The sequence below is a fragment of the Falco rusticolus genome, chromosome 2, assembly GCF_015220075.1.
Source record: "Falco rusticolus isolate bFalRus1 chromosome 2, bFalRus1.pri, whole genome shotgun sequence".
Taxonomy (NCBI): Eukaryota; Metazoa; Chordata; class Aves; order Falconiformes; family Falconidae; genus Falco; species Falco rusticolus.
Window position 1 is genome coordinate 113,125,420 of NC_051188.1, and position 16,449 is coordinate 113,141,868.

Genomic DNA, 16,449 nt, shown 5'->3' on the forward strand with positions numbered 1-16,449 from the left:
CGGGTATCTCTTCCAACAATTTACACTTCAGACTTTTGTCAGCACAATACTGTCAGTGACGCAGCCAAGCTTCCTTCTAAGGCATACTTCTTACCCACACAAAACCGCAAGAAAGCACACTCACAGAAGCTGAATAAAAGATCACAAGTACCTCTTCTCTACTCTTTCATATTAGCAAAAGAAGACCCAGCTTCTTGAACTTCGAAGACTGGTCAGTATCCTCCTCCTTGATATTCTGTAGCAACCATCATGGCAGCAAAAGATTTTAAATTATATTAGGCTGGAAAAAAAATCATATTACTAAGAAACAATCAAACAGTTCTTTCCTTAAAGCCTATTAAGGCTAACAGACCTTAAGCCTTGGTCTGGCAAGTGTTCAGACAGGCAGAGAAAAACGTGTATGATACTGTCAGTGGCACATGGCAAGGAGCCCCAGCTGGCGTGCATCTGTTTTTCTAGCTGGAAGGAAATTTCTGGGGAAAAAGGACTGAGAAATAATCGCCTTGTGTTCAAAATGCCTGATGAACAAACCCCCTTTTCCTTGCATTTCTTTATGCCACCAGGAGGGGTTAAGAGAAGAAGAAAGTATCTGCTGCTTCCCTGAATACAGTGCTGCTAATAGCAATTCCCTGAGGCTCCAGCTATTTACCACAGGTTTGTTTCGGAGACCCAAACTTGCAATAATCACTTGTCTTTACAAGGTTACCTCGAGCAATGTGCAAGCATTTGACCATGCTTGCATCTGTAAATAGCGAGCATCATTATTTCAGAGCTGCTCTGCAGCACGACTTTCCGAGGATCATTAGGGGCACTCCACACCATGACATCTGAGCAACCTTTGATGAAATTAAATGGCTCTGCTTAAACTAGCCCACAGTCAGGCCAAAGGAAGAACAACTGCAAGCTCTAACAGATGATTTGAGCTACATACTTCTAGCCTAAGTGCATTTTATTGCTTACTTCAATCCTTCAATTCCAGGACTATCTGCACAGCAAAGAGTTTTCAATGTATTTATGAAGCACGAGTACAGGAATATCCATTTTACGTTTAAAGTTACTTAAGTCATTAATTCACCCAAGATCTTCTAGTATCTTTGCAGTCATGAAGGAACAGAAGGGACCCACCACCCTCCTTGGCACCAGCTGCTGGGCATCACGGGGCGTGCGGGACCCTGGGCGTGCAGCGTGAGTGCCAAGGTGTCAAGGAGATGTCCTGGTGCCAAAGAAAGAAATCAGTTCAGGGAGGCATGAAGGTTCCAGAACATTTGTTTGATCCATATTGCCCTGCTGCAGCATCCAACAGGGACCTTCCTGAAAGAGTTTTGGCACAGATACCAACTTCTACCTGAATAACAATCTCTAGCCCTCAAACTGATTTATGTTTTCTGTCTTTAAGAAAATCTTTTTCTTAAGCCTGAAGAGGCACACTTTGCCACAGTTCTCTCTATAAACTGGGCAGAGGCAAACCAGTAAACAGGGCAGCAGAGTTCACTGTGCTGGGCAGAGACAGCCGTGTTTGTCATGCATTACCCACACGGACACCGGCTCCATCATTCTTGCTGGATGTTGCTGCAAGAAGCAACACCTGCACAAAAATCATACATCCTTCTTGCCATTCAACTTCAACACTGCTTACTCTAGGTAAAGTAATTAGCTGTTAATTATCACAGAAGTCAGAAGCCAACATAAAAGCAGCAGTTATATATAAAAAAACCCAAAACAAAACAAAAAAACAACAGACTATGTCAGGTACCTATTTATCTAAATGAAAATCTTTATCCATTTCAACATAATAAGGAGCATAAAGCTTCTGATGCCATTAAATACAGCTAAAACATCTTACAGCAATGCTTTTCATCATAAAAAAAGGTTAATCTAATGATCCTGTACTATATGTGATGGTTATTAGAGATAGTCTTTTTTTTTTTGGGGGGGGGGGGTGAGGGGGTGGGTAGGGTGGTGAGGGAAGTGTATTGTGGTTTTGGGGGGGGTTGTTTGTTTCTTTTGGATTTTTTTTTTCAGCATTGGTTTTCTTTCGTTTTGTTCTTTTTTCAGTGTTCTTCTGCACTTACTTTCCGTGTTGTTTCTCAGATATCTCAGTTGGAATAAGAAACATTTATGGCATTTAAAGGTCTGCAGCTGAAAATAATAGGGAAGCAAGGACTTCAGTATATTTGAGCATTTTTCCCCTTCACAGCACTGCCTCACATGTTTTCTGAAGGCTCCTATGCTGCTTGTTAAAGTTCCCTTTTAAATTAAAATTTGGATTAGTTGATGAATAAAGGTTACATATATGAGGTTTTCTTCCATGCAGTGCTGCATATGATCTAGTGAATTGAGAATATCGACAGTCGGTATTGTGGTCAAACCAGGTTATACTGGAGTAATCACACACACACACACAAAAAAAACCCAGCCAAAAAACAAACAAAAAAAAGAGATCCAATCTTAATAAAATGTTATTTCCAACACAACAGATTCTAAGATTTTAGGACAAAGTTAGCTGCACAGCCTAAATTAGCTCCTAATGCCTCCTAATACAAAAAAAAAAAAAATCATTATCAGAAACAGAGAGAACTAAGCAACTGGATTAAATTATTTGCAGAAGGAAAACATTGTTATTGCTTGCCTGGGTCTAAAGCAATCCATGTGAATTATCAGAAAGGATAATAAAAGTTGCAGTAGAGGTCAAGCAACAGCAAACCTGGAAACGACAGCTAATGGCTTGGAACTTTTGAAGCCCAAACCCTGGAGTTAAATACCTACAAACAGATGGAGCTTCCAAGACGATACATTTGATTTCTTCAGATGCTGGCAACCACATCACTGTATCTGTTCCAACAGCTTTTCCTAATGTCACAAGTCACTAACCAGCCCCTGCGGGCTCAGCCATCCCCCTATTAAGCAGGAGCTGTACCTTGGGGGTGCAGAGGAACGTGCACCCCTTGCACCCCAGCACCAGACACAGGCAGCAGCAGGAGCAGCGTGCATGGAGCTTACTGTGTTCTGACAGCAGATGCAACAGAGCTCCTGCCCTCACAGGAGCTGAAAGTCTTCCTGGAGCCCCCAGATACCCATCCAGAAGCTTCAGGGACTAATGCCACTGCTGTAGGGTAGATTCTTCCCCACTCCTCACAGTGCCTGGATGCAGCATGGCCTGGCCAGGCTGGGGGCCACCAGGGTGGTGCAGTGCCCTTCCCTCCCCAACCAGCCCTGTCCCAGCCCCCAGCAAGGCAAAACAAGCCTAGGATGGTGATGAGGTCAGCCACAGCCCTGCCACCCCCAGGCACCACCCCAGCCAGGGCAGAGAAGGAGAGCGTTCCCATGGGAGAGAGCAGGAGCACCCTACGGAGGTTACAGACTCCCCTAACCAAGGGTACACACGTGGCGTGTCTACAGCCAAAGCATCCCTGGCCAGCATCGGTTCCAAACCGTCACGTCACACCTCTAGAGTGCCAGGCAGGCAAAAGCTTATTTGTGCGCCCTTTTAGATTGACCAAGTATGCTTTTATGCTGGCTGCATACTCTGGTGGTATAAACAAATGAGCATAAAGTTACAGCAGCTCCCAGCCACACCAGAGAGGAAGAGGCTCTGCTGGCTCCCTTACCCGAGATATGACTGTGCCCGTTCACAAACTCCCTCTCTTGGTTTGGCTTGTTGTGGGATTTGGTGGTTGGTTTTGGTTTGTTTGTTTAAAGCGCATGCTCCAAAGAAACCACGGCACAATCTTCAGGACTTTAATGTTCAAGCATTGGGGAGGGTGCCCACGAACCATGGGACTTGCATACTTAGCCAGTCCTTACGTTCTGCAGGGAATTGAACCCAGTGGGCTTTTTTGTAGGATTTGCTATACTGCATATTATATCACAAAGGTGCTGTGGTACAGCTGGACAGGCCATAAAAGTTAGTGTCATCAGCTAACGACTTGGCTATTTCTCCTCAGGCTTGGTAGTTTTACTTGAAGCCACAGATACTCAGGTCAACTGATTAGAGAGAGCACCCTCTTAATGCATGTGTATATAACTACCTGTAGTTAGTTCTGTATCTTTTTAGGAAAGCCTCTACATCTTGGGACTATGAAGGAAAATGTTTGATATATATGACCTAGCTACATGCTAAAGATTGTGAATCAAGAAACAAAGAGGTAGAAGAATCCCAGAATGTAATGTCATCATTTAGTGGCTAAAAATGGGGGGGAAATGCAATTAGAAAAAAAACCAAGGGACTATACAGATGTGAAGACTTGCCTGAATCTTTTCATTACTCCTTTCCAGAAGAGTTAGCATTATAATATTCTTCAGCTTCAAAGAGCAAAGGCTCATTTTGAACACTAAGGAAATGCAGTTTTCAATAATGATTTCTTAAAATAGAAAACCTAGAAATGATGGGCACAAATACAACGAAATATATACATGTGTACCTACATGAGGGCAAACAATCCGAGACTCTATATTTCTCATTACTTGTCAACAATATATTATCGTTAAAATGTTAAAAGCCTTTTTCCATAAATTTCAGCAGCTTCCAAGGGTAAAACTGAAAAGGCATTTTAGCAGAAACCTTCAAAGTTATAACTTGGTCTTTTCCAGTCTCCTGGTAGAAAAATAGTTTCTCACGCTATAGTCCACAGTTAAATCCTCCAACTTCGCAATGTGAGATGTGGGCTGCGAGCAATCCAGGGAAAGGAATTCAGCCTTTCCAACAGTGCTAGGCACAATGCTGCTCACATACATCAGCCAAATCGTACAGAAGCAATAGCTTGCCTTTGATTTTTCTAGGCCTCTTCCAGTCTCTGAAGATCAGTACATTAACCATTTGCCTCTGTCCTTTACTCCTGCTTTTTACCATGTTATTATGTGAAAGCACATCTTACAATCTTTATCTCTCAGAAATTACAGGGGCCACAGACAGCCTACAATTGCTGAGAATCCACTGGAGGTTTTTGAACTCTCCTAAAGCAGTTCAGAGTACTGATGTGACTTCTGCGGATTTGGGCAGTTAGGCACAATCAATTTAATGCTTTTCTCCACCACCAAATTAATATTACCTGTTGTCATGTGCAAGTACTGTCAAACACCTTTTTTTAAACAGTCCTTGTGAAAGATTTTAAAATATATTGCAAGTATACACCGAGGTTACAAATAAACGTTCTTATCATATAAAAAATTCATTTTCTCAGCATACAACCAAAGGAGAAAACAGCTGCTAGAATTATTGCTTCTTTAGTGTTAGCATTATAATCTAAATCTAAAAGATAGTTGCTCAACCTTCTTTTGAAGGTGCATGCTTTTTTCTTACTCAGGAAACAAAGAGCTGAAATTCTGCCCAAAAGCATCCCTGGAACAAAATAGTATCTAAACTTCTCTAAAGTGCTGAAGGCTTTCATAATCACAAAGTTACGTTTTAAAAGATCTTAGAAAACCAACATCAACAGATCCTCAAGAGGGAAAAAAAATAATCATCGACAGTAAAAAAAAAAAACTTTGAAATTTTGTTTGGAAATAGTTTATTAGGCTTATCATTTAAGATTCTTTAGCTGCTTTATCAATGAGAAGTTTTGGAGATCAATTGAAGCTGGATAATCTAGTTAGACAATTGCTGCCTGTACTGAATTCCTGTGACAATAAGGTTGTTTTTCATAATTCATTCTGAATCATCTGTTTAAATTTTAAGAAGCCATTCACAGTCATCTGTGCTGTATGTCAAGTGTCACAACTCCATCAGAATTATGCAAAGAAAAAAAAAAGTTGTGTGTGACAGTCTGTTATTTTCCTATCAGAAATGAAAATGAGTTCACAAAGTGTGAGAGAGCTTAAGACATTTAGTAGTCATAGCATCTGCAACAGGAGACCTGGCAGGTCTGGGAGGCTGCCTAGGGAAGATAAATCCTTGTTTCTGTGTTTGGACACATTTTAACATTGTCCTGCTGTTACAAGCTTTCTTGAAAGTGTTGTACCCCTAAAAATATACCCAAGGTGAAATGTTTCCAGGGGTTATTCAGCAAGCTGTGGTGCCAGCTGACCACAGAGGCAGTCATTCTCTGCCAAAACATGGTGCCAAGGTCCCTATCTAACCAGGCACAAGCCATTTCCAGCCCAGCTCCAGGTTGGGCCCAGCAGCAGCTGCTCCAGCTCACCTCCCGCTCATCCTCACCACCACAGCCCCATGTGGAGCCAAGTACCATGCCAGCTTGCTCAGACAACTCAGAAAGCCCAAATGCCGACTTCCACCGCATTGCACAGACATCCTATTTGGCATCCTCATTCTTCAAAGAAATTACTGTATTTGAATAAGTTCAATGCGATTCTGAAGATGCAATCTGGATACAAGGAAAATGCCTTTACCCTGAGGGTGACAGACCCTGGCACAGGCTGCCCAGGGAGGCTGTGGGGTCTCCTTCTCTGGAGACATTCAAAACCTTCCTGAATGTGACTGTGCAGCCTGCTCTGGGTGTCCCTGCTTTAGCAGGGGGTTGGACTGGGTGATCTCCAGAGGTGCCTTCCCACCCCGACCATATGCTGTGATTCTGTGATTCAGCAGCAGCGTGAGATATAGAGGCATGCAAGCATGATACAGGGGGTACGCCAGCACCCCTCCTCCCCAGGCATTCCGCTTCCTCAAGTTCTCCCCTCAACTTTCCCATCTGACGCACTCTCTCCATCTCCACAGTTCTCCTCACCACACACTTGATTTCATACAGGCTGTCCTGGGGCTTATTTTTCCAAATACTGATACTTTTAAAGGGGATCATGTTGTAATGCAATAATAAACTAAGTAGAGAGAAAGACATGCTTAAGAGCTGCAGAGTATGTTGGAACTGTGAAAAGGAGGAAAGCAAAACCCCAATCTGCACTAGAGAAGTTTTGCCAGCATATCCGCATCCCAGATCTCAGACATAGATGGCTTACACAGGCCTGGAACAAATGCTTTTTGCCATTAGCACTTATGCCAATTCACTGAGTGCACTAAACTCTTCTGGCTAAAGCATTCATTTGTATCAATGCTAGGATTTAAATCCTTTAAAAATAAAATAATAAAAAAAACACACACACACACAACTGAAAAACATACGAAGCAGCAAATGAGAACTTCCCATTCATTTGGTACCCTCTCCCTTTGAAAGATACAATCCCCAGACAAAGACCTCCTGTGGTGCTCATGGAGAGTCTGACCAGTTACCTGCCCACATCAGTGCTCTGCCTCCACACAGGAGAAAGCATGTACGAGAACAGCTCTACGTTTTGATTACCGGCACTGCAGCACCCCATGCAAGAGCGGTGTCCTTTTTAGTACAGACTGAAGTTGGAAGGCACAGCATCTGGATTTTGGAAAGAGAGCTCCCCACCTAAGTGTACACAGTGGTGAATAAATCAGTCTTCGTAGAAACACTGGAAAAACACTGCAGTGCCAGTTAGAAAGCACCAGTCTCCACTGTATGATGGTCCCTCTCTGCCTCCTCACTATGCGAACTCCAGCAGCAGGAGTGAGTCTGTTTCCCTGCGAAGAAGGCTAACAGCTGGGATCTCTACAGGCTGACACAGTACCGCACGGTGGGGCCAGTCCAGCCACAGCAAGCCAAGCCAGCCAGACCTGAGAACTGTTTCGTTACCACTTCGAAAATGAAAACTCCTGGGCAGCTTCCCAGTTTTAGATTTTATCTCAGAGCTCCAGCACGGGACCTGCCCATGCAAGTATCCCAGATTCACTTAGTAAGACTTCTCCAGCCTTCCACCTGCCTGTCCAGAGCTTCACCTGTGGTCTCAAAGTTCACTTTTTCCACGCTAAGCTTTTGCGTAGCAGTTTCCAGGAAGACTCTGCGCATCACAGACCTTAACAGCAGCACCCTCCACAGCCAAAGCTCACTGCTTCCTGGGTGTCCCCAGTCTGCCAGCACGACAGAGGGTCTGTTGTGCCATTAAAAGAGTCCTTTTGCCACCCAGGCAAACTGCAGGAGCTTGCCCTTGCCCTTCGCCTCCTCGCACCCTTTACAGGGTCTTTCCCTAGAGCTGCCACTGGTCGCTGGTAGAAGTTATCAGGGCAAGGCAGCTTGGCACCCTCTGACAGAAAAGCATTGTCTGAAGGAAAAAAACCACCAAGTATTCCTCCATAACAAAAATCTTTTCCCATGGATGCATCACTTTGAGAAAGCTTTCGCTAAATTCTGCCTGGTTTCCTGGCTGCGTGTAGTTCCTTTCCTCTCTGTCTTCCCCAAGGAGACTGGAAAAAAACATTTTGAGTTCTACTTCTGCTAAAAAGTTGATGGTCTTAATTTTCCTCCCACTTTCAAACCCACCACCTTTAAGGACTGTTTTGTTTGTTTTCCTTAAAGCACTTCTTGGCCGGGGCTACACGCACATCATTCAGAGGAAACAGCCTGAATTGCCTCAGTTAGTCCTGATAAAGAAAACGTTAAGAGAACTGCTGTTTAGGACAAACCCAATGCAGAGTTTACTATCTGATAGGGTTATTCAATCACATATGGATAACAAGACCTAGGGAAAGACTTTCAGTCTATGAGATGATCAGATGAGGACTAGAAGAAAGATAAATGGCATGGTGAAAAGTACAGAGAAAGACACTGGGAAGTATGCAGTCAGTCTTTGTAAAAAAGCATCAGTCTCTTAAAAACTAGGCAGAGCTGAGATTGCAGATTATGCGAATTTTGCCATTTCTCCAAATTGTGTTTAACTACACACTTGTACTGTTCTTGTGTCACGCAGAGCCCCTGCTGCAGAGGAGGAGCAAACTGACACGCCACCTTCACCCCTCTTCCAACAAACTCTGCTGAGACCAATTCTCCCTCAAAGCTGCCCTGGTGAGCACACAGCAGAAAACTAAACCTACTGGTGGCCCAGGTGATAGTCTGAAAATGATGTTTTCTTACAGTGTAGATTGAAACAGAGATCTTTTCCAGACTTGAATTGGAAGATATTGTTTCGTTACTGTCCAGGAGTAAGCAAGGTAGTTTCTTCCAGTAGAATAAAATCTTTCACAGTTATTATATAATAAAAAACACATTTGGCAAAATTCACAAGGAACTAAGACATTAGGTGCCCACATTATCTTAGAAGTCAGGTAATACAGGAACTATTCCACCAAAATACCTATTAACTAGAAAATACTACTCTTTTTTTTTTTTTTTTTTTTAAGTTGAACTCCTTGTAATGGAGTCTCAGGGGCAGGGGTATCAGTGAAAAAGGTTTGTGACTTACAACTGTGCACGTATGTGTTTTCAGAGGGCTGGCAAAGAACACTTGGCCCCAAAGCACAAGGATGAGTGGGAAGTGGGAGAAACAAGGCTGTGTTTTATTACTGTTCAAAGGAAGTAAAACTGCCTTTCAACCTCCTTGCTCCAATGCTGCTTTGTGATTTCTACAGAATTCAAACCCTTATCTAAAAGGCAGTATTTTGAAACTCAAGCAAAGCCATTCTGCATTTTTATCTCACTGTTCAAATTTATTTGATAATCATGAAATCAGGCCACTTCTGCACAGTATAAAACTAGTTGTACAAATTATATATAGAGATGTGTGAATAGTCATTTCTTTGATTCACTGCCAATCCAAAGAAAAACTTGAAACAAAAACAAACAAAACCCTTGCTTATTCTTCAACAGAACTAAAGTAAAAAATTTAAACTATAAAAATTTCCCAATACAGAAAATTTTTGCTTGAACAGAGTATTTCAGGCTGTTAGATGCAAACTAAATTAAGGATGGGTACCAAAAAGTGGTGGTAGGAAGTGAGTGGCCCCCCCATGATATGGAGGGTCCAAGTTCAGATCCTGACTAGCCATCCAAGGGGACACGTGCCTCTAAAGAACATAGGAATTTGGCTGAATATTTGCAATCATGAAGGTACCATTTTTTTTTCAGCACAGAGCTCACACAGGGGGGTGAGGTGCCCAGACACTACGTTTCTCACAGATATCTATTTACAGAGCTCAGAATGCCAGCAATTTCTGAGATGGCAGAAAGCTCCTCCCATGGGCACTATTGTCCAGGACCTGGTCCGCTGGGACCCTTCCACACCATATACAATATAAAAGGCAACTATCTAGACCTCGAGAAGCCTGGGCTAGGGATTCAGACCAGCCTCATATAAGAGAGGAAACTGAATCCCCTCATCTAATGTACAAGTAAATCACTGCCATCTCCTCTGCAGAATTACGAATATGGGTCTGAATTTTTCCCTTTCTCCAGCCAAAATATCAAATTCATATCACTCTCCAGTCACCCAACAACTGAAGCTGCATTTGTAAGAAGAACATGCTTACTGCTTTATATAAGCAAGCCTGTCATCCTGTGGACCATATCGTTCCTTCTTGCTGCTCCTCCCAGAGGGCTGGTTGAGAAGCTGGGTTGCCTTCCCCACCCCCTCCCCGCCCCCATTCCCCTCAGCTAAATTAAAACAGATGGCAGAGGGACATGAAATAAAGAGCAAACACAGATAAGTGACTAATTTTCCAAAAGCAGGCAAAGCCCCAAAGCCTCAACTTCAACACTAGAAGCGGCAAGGAATGCATAATTACATCTGAACATCATTCTTCCAGTTGTAGCAGTTGCTACAGATACGATGGCAATAAGCAGGGGGGTTATCCTCCAAGCAGGCTTGACAAGCAGCACAGGACTACACTGCAGCCCAACAAATGCAAGTAGAGAACATGACAAAGGCATCAAGGAGCGCATCCGTTGCAGGGTAACCCCACCTATATAGCGACCCTGCTTCCCAGGCAGGTTTTGCCACGTGCTCTGCTCATGGTTACCTGGCTGAGTCTAAAGGTAGCTCAGGTGGTACCTCCCCAGGAACTGACACCTTTGAAATGCAGAGGACAAGGAGCTGCCCCCCTGTGACAGAGCCCCGGGAATCCCTGTTATCTGGGGTTCTCACATTTGGGCTTGAACAGTCTGGTATTTTGCAGACTGGAAAACACAGAGCACTTGGTAATGCTCATGAAGTAACGAAGCAAGGACCAAAGCCTCCTGGAGGGAGATGTGTCAAAGGAGTCACAGCACAGCGCAATTTATACAGCCTCAGTAGGAAACATGAAGGTGAGTTAGTTACACCAGGGAGATAAGGACAGAAGCTATTTCAGTGCTTCACACCGCCCCTTTGCCAGAGATCACTGCCTTCGTTCTGGTCCTGACAAAGCTGGTGCTTGCATCTCTTGTCAGCATCCAGTGGCAGAGGGCAAGTTCACCTTCCCTGGCAGCCTAAGCAAGCCGTTGGACTCTGAATTTCAGTGGCTTCAGTGGAAGCACTACCTCCCTCCTGCTTATTTTGCTCCTGGAGCAATAACCTGACAGAGCAGACACATGGGGTGGTAACTTTCAGAGCTACATCTGTCAGACATTGTCATTTTAGCCATTTGGGATTATTTCTGATGGCTGAAAGAATTTAGAGAGCCATCCAGAAAATTAAACCAAGCATCATCTTTGTTGTGGCTGACACAAAACATACTGCACAGTATCATTTTGCCAGCACAGGGACGCTTAGACTACAACATAGCTAAGAAAAGCATCAAATGCAGGTTTACTGCACAACTTCTGTGCCTTGCATTCAAGGCACAGAAATGGACTTTTCTTTGCCATTCCGTAAGAAATCAGAGTGCCTGTGCTCAGGCAATAAATAGATTTGTGCATCTCCAGGCTGGAGGCACCTCTTCTCCAGGACTCTCAGATCAATTTCCTTCGCATCTTACACTGACATTCAGGGCATGATGCAAAGCCTACCTATCTACTCCTGAAGGGTGCTTGGGAGGCAAAATTCTGTATGATTTTTAGCTGATATTAGTTCAATTGATTTATCTGTGATTCTACATTTATTTGTCATCTGTTTTTCTAGAAATGGGGGTGTTGTGACCTTCTACAAGTTACTTAAACTAATAGAGACTCAAACAGCAAAACCTAAACAGCTTTTGAGATATTCCTCCAGCTCACGTTCTGGACCATTTCAGGTCCAGAATGTGCTCAGTCTTATGGACTGAGACAATAGCACCCAAAACAGGGAATCCAAAGCATTACTTCAGCATGCACATACAAACATTTGCTGACAGGTTAAGAACTGGAAATAACTCTACCTCCTAGCTGAGTAGCAGATGCAGAGAAAAAAAAAACCACCACACCAGAAAAGAAAATAAAGGTAATTGTAAATGTGCAGAAATGCAGACTGGATGAGAAAAACTGGCAACCTTGTGATTTTTGCTTGCACTTCAAACTCCCTTGCATTCCAGAAATGGCAGGTTTGCATCAGCTGCCTTCAGCTGGCAAGTAGCTTCTCTTACAAGCCTGCCAGTCACCCCTGCCCTGTCCCAGGGGATGCACTGTAGCTTTAGGAGCCTTAGAAAGAGTTATTGGGTGAGAAGAATTTACGGACAGAATTCTAAGAATCAAGTGAAAATGCCCCTCTCCTCTTCTGTTAGCACGCTATGGTTCAGGCTCAATGAAGTACATATCCCCTATCAGATTCAAGTATAAGCTCACCCTTCTTAAAAAGATATGTTTAATCCAAAGGAGCATTATTTCCCTCTACTCATATTTAATATGATTGATTGTTACAAAGCTAATTGTCATCAGTACATCACATAGCATCTAAAGACACACAGCCACATCAGGAAGGATTTTTACAAGCTCATAAATACTGGTTTTAGAAGCAATTCTAGCTCCCAAGCAAGGCTGGTACTTTATCCTTCTATGGTTGTTTTAGTCTTACCTCCAGTAAATATCTGGTTAGCCTATACATGAACAGGTGATAAAAACAGGATAGGTGGGAACAAGTATAGTCTACCCTTTTACCTGGAAAAGAAGTTTGTAGGATCAGTTTCCACTGCAGCAAGAAGGCTGGGCCTTTCTAACTGACTTATAGATCAGCTCGGCCAATAGAGCAAGGGATTCTGCTAGCAAGTGAAACACTTCATCAATTCAAAGCCAGCTGAAGCCCGTTGGAGTGAGGGATGAACAGCATCTATCTGTACCACTGGCACAACTCTGTGTTTACTTAATGCACAAAGACTGTTATTGCTGTCTGCAGCAATTTAAATACCCTTAATTCAATCACTTGCTCATTTTGCTCTCTAAGTACTGTTTTTAAATTAAAGACACATTTTGCTAAGGAACCCACATGGAATAAAGCAAGCAAACACCCTCCCCACCCCCCTAGTATGCTCAGCAAACTTGTAGGCAAAAGCAGTACTTAAACTCTGATCAGCCAGTTTTGTCACTGCCAGGGCTTAAAGCAACATCAAGCAAACCAGGCCCAAAATACAAGAGCTGTAAACTTCTGGCAGTTCAGTCTACATTCAGAACCCCAAATAGTAGGCTCCTGATGCCTTTCCCAAAGGCATTCCCGGCCGTGTTTGTCCAGCAACCCATATTTCATGTTATCTTTCAGGTTTACTCAAAGGCAGAGGAGTGCTGTTTTCCAAACCTGGAAGGGCAGGCTAATGCTACAGAACAAAACCAATCTTACTACTACTTTGTAAATCTCAGAAAGAAATGGGTGGTTATGGGCTGAATAACATATACACGTGTTCCTGCAAAACTGAGGAGCAGCACCAACATTCCCCTTGCTGTGAGTGGCCACTAGAGAAATACGATGTTTGCTTTTGCGATAAGGCTGCACAGACATTTTCCTCCAAGCTCTCTAAATAAGATCAGCAGGATGATAGCTGTGCTTTTACAGACAAGGAAGTACTTATGTTCTGGTCACCTTAACATGCCATATCTGGGAGGGGAGGAAAAAAGATTGATAGAGGTGGCTAATTCCTCAAAAATAATAATGTTCATGTATCCAAAATAACAGACACGCTATCTTAGGTGAACAGCAGCTTCCTTTGTTTACAGGGCTCTTGTTCAGCAGTCAAAGACTAATATTTTAATGGGTCAACTGAAATACCATACTTGTATTTTAATAGCAGTTATAGGTTAATTTACTGTGTTAAGATCTATAATGAAGATAAAGTACAAAACTTCATTTTCACCAATATTAAATTCAGGACAATATAATGCAATTGAAGCCTCAAGTCTTTCCAAAGTTTTCCAACAACAGCTGCGTATTGAAAAGGCAATAATAAAAGACAACACTTCCACCTGCAGCAAGAGCAACTTCCATGGAATTCGAGATATCAGCGATAAGCTGAAAGATTCAGCTTATTCCTTTGAGAGGGTCACGGAGCTGCCAGTTCCACAAAAGTAGCCTTAAAAACATCTGGACTGTGGAGATTTCTTTGAAAACAGTTACATGTCACTGCTGATCCCATTCCATAATTGTTGAAATACAGATTTCAGTTCAGCATGGCTGCAAGTTTGTTTTCGTTCATCAAAGTAAATTCACCGCTCAAGAGAAGACAGCTCCCAGTCTTCTATACTTCATTTTGAAGTCTTCTGTCAGGTATGTGGCCATAAGGAGATGCCCACACCGCAGGGCAGAGGGACTGTGCCTGCTCTGTGAGGCAAAAGCTCAGTAGACTGACAGGGGGTAACAGCAAAATCCGAGCTGGAAGTGCAGTAAGTAGTTATACCAGTATTCCCACAGCACCTGGGGGTATCTATCACCTGAGATTAGATCTTCCCTAAATGCACTAAATGCATACAAGAGATAATTAATGCTACTACAAGAAGACAACACAAACATGCAAAGTAAGGTAGCAGGGAAGTACTCCTGTAGCTATTTTATAGAGAATTAACTGAAGCACCTTAATGAATTTGCTCAAAGATTGACAAGGGAAGCCTACAGCAGAGGGGCAGAAGCCAGCTCTCCTGCATCCTAATCCAGTGCACTGCTTACAGCATCATCCTTCCTACTACAAAAAGCAGTTCAAGTGCTTGCTGAGGACAGAAGCCAGTGATGGCCACTGCTTGAACCGAGTTCGGCCTAGCAAGAGAAAATCCAGAATTAGTTCATCTTGGAAGTGATCAAAAAAGAGAGAGGTGGCAGTCCTTAAATGCTGCCAGCATTTCAACCCCACATATTTATAAAGCAATCTTTTCAGCTAATGATCACCCAATAGCCTTACACAAATGCCCACCACGGTTAGCAGAGGATCCCCATCCCACATGGCCAGGTAAGCCACCAAACTTTGTGACTGGCAGTCCTAAGCAGCACTGAATGGCTCTGTAACCTCAAAGGGAGCCACTGCCTTGGAGGCCAGCTCTTGTCACCATACTGCTCTCTCCCCTGGATGGAGCCACACTCTTTGGTCTGCACAGCAGCCCGCGGGGACCTACCTGGACACCTGCTGCCGGGGCTGTGAGGGTCATTAACACTCCACGTAGGAATAGGAGGGCCTATGGCCAGATGGGTACCATTAAAAGCAGGTTATGCCCCACAAACAGGGAACACCAGAAGAATTATGCGTCTAACAGTAGTACACTAAAACCTCGGCATGATGGTCTTCAATACTGCTCGATTTCCATGCTAGCAGCCTGAATGAAATCCGAGTGTACCAGCTGATAACCTTAAAACGACGCAGAGAAGCATAATCACTGCACATGGCAAGTAAGCACATTTCTGTCACTGTACCTCTTTACAAAGAGCCTCCAAGTCACTGCAGCACTGAGGAAATCTACTTACTCCTACACACCGGTCTTGTGAACGCACCCATACTATTTTCCTTACTCCAGGGTCTCAAAGTGAATAATCTTTCAAAAGCTATTTATCAGTTTTCATTATCTCTGAATTGCTTTTTGCTTGCTTGCAATTAAGGACTAATATCCAAAGAGTTAGAAATTTATAAGGTAATTAACCATAATGAGTTCTAAAATATGATCAGCTGCTGGATATCAACAGAAATCTTAGTTTTTCCCCATAAACTTTTTTCCCCCATGTATTTATACAAGCTTAAAATGGACATGTATTTAGCAGAGGTTGAACATTCACCCGATAATACTATATGTGCCTATTCCTTCTCTGGAAGGCAGCTAACTATAGACAAAAATATCCACAAACTAGCAATTACTGTGGATTCAGAAGGTTTTAGGGTGACACTGATGTGATGAAACATCTATTTTTATGCATGTGAAGTATTCAAGTTCAGAGGGAGGGACAGAGAGAGAAAGGGAGCACATGCATGCTGTAATCAGCTCATGTACAAGGCAAGATTCTGCTCAGCATTTGTAAATACGACCACCTAAAATACATTTCCTTTCCTTGTTCTTCCACACAATGAAATGTTGGTCAAGCAACGCTAAAAGCCTTTTTGAGTAGATCAATAGCATATTAAGCATTGCCCAGGTTAGAATATCAAGTCAAATTAGTGAACTAGGTCCAAGGTTATAAACAGTATATGAGATTTTCTTTTCAGCCACTCCAGCATAATATCAAAAAGCTTTAGTTAATCACAGCCACTTTACCTAAGAAAAATTATTCACTTATTTCACATATTTCCCTACACGTGGCATCCAATGCAACACATGTGCAACCCACTCACTACACTCCAAAATTTGTCAGAGA

At 43.0% G+C, this 16,449-nt stretch overlaps 1 protein-coding gene across 2 annotated transcripts in view; it reads left to right on the top strand.

The window, feature by feature from the left end:
• HTR1F (5-hydroxytryptamine receptor 1F) overlaps positions 1-16,449 on the top strand; it is a 118,346-nt gene that overhangs the window by 96,619 nt on the left and 5,278 nt on the right. Inside the window, exon 3 of one of the 2 annotated variants that reach the window (XM_037378500.1) lies at positions 8,722-8,816. The exons of the other annotated variant lie outside the window; for it this stretch is intronic. The gene's annotated coding sequence lies outside the window, so the exon portion shown is untranslated. The remainder of the gene's footprint in view (positions 1-8,721; positions 8,817-16,449) is intronic. 2 annotated transcript variants of the gene reach the window in all.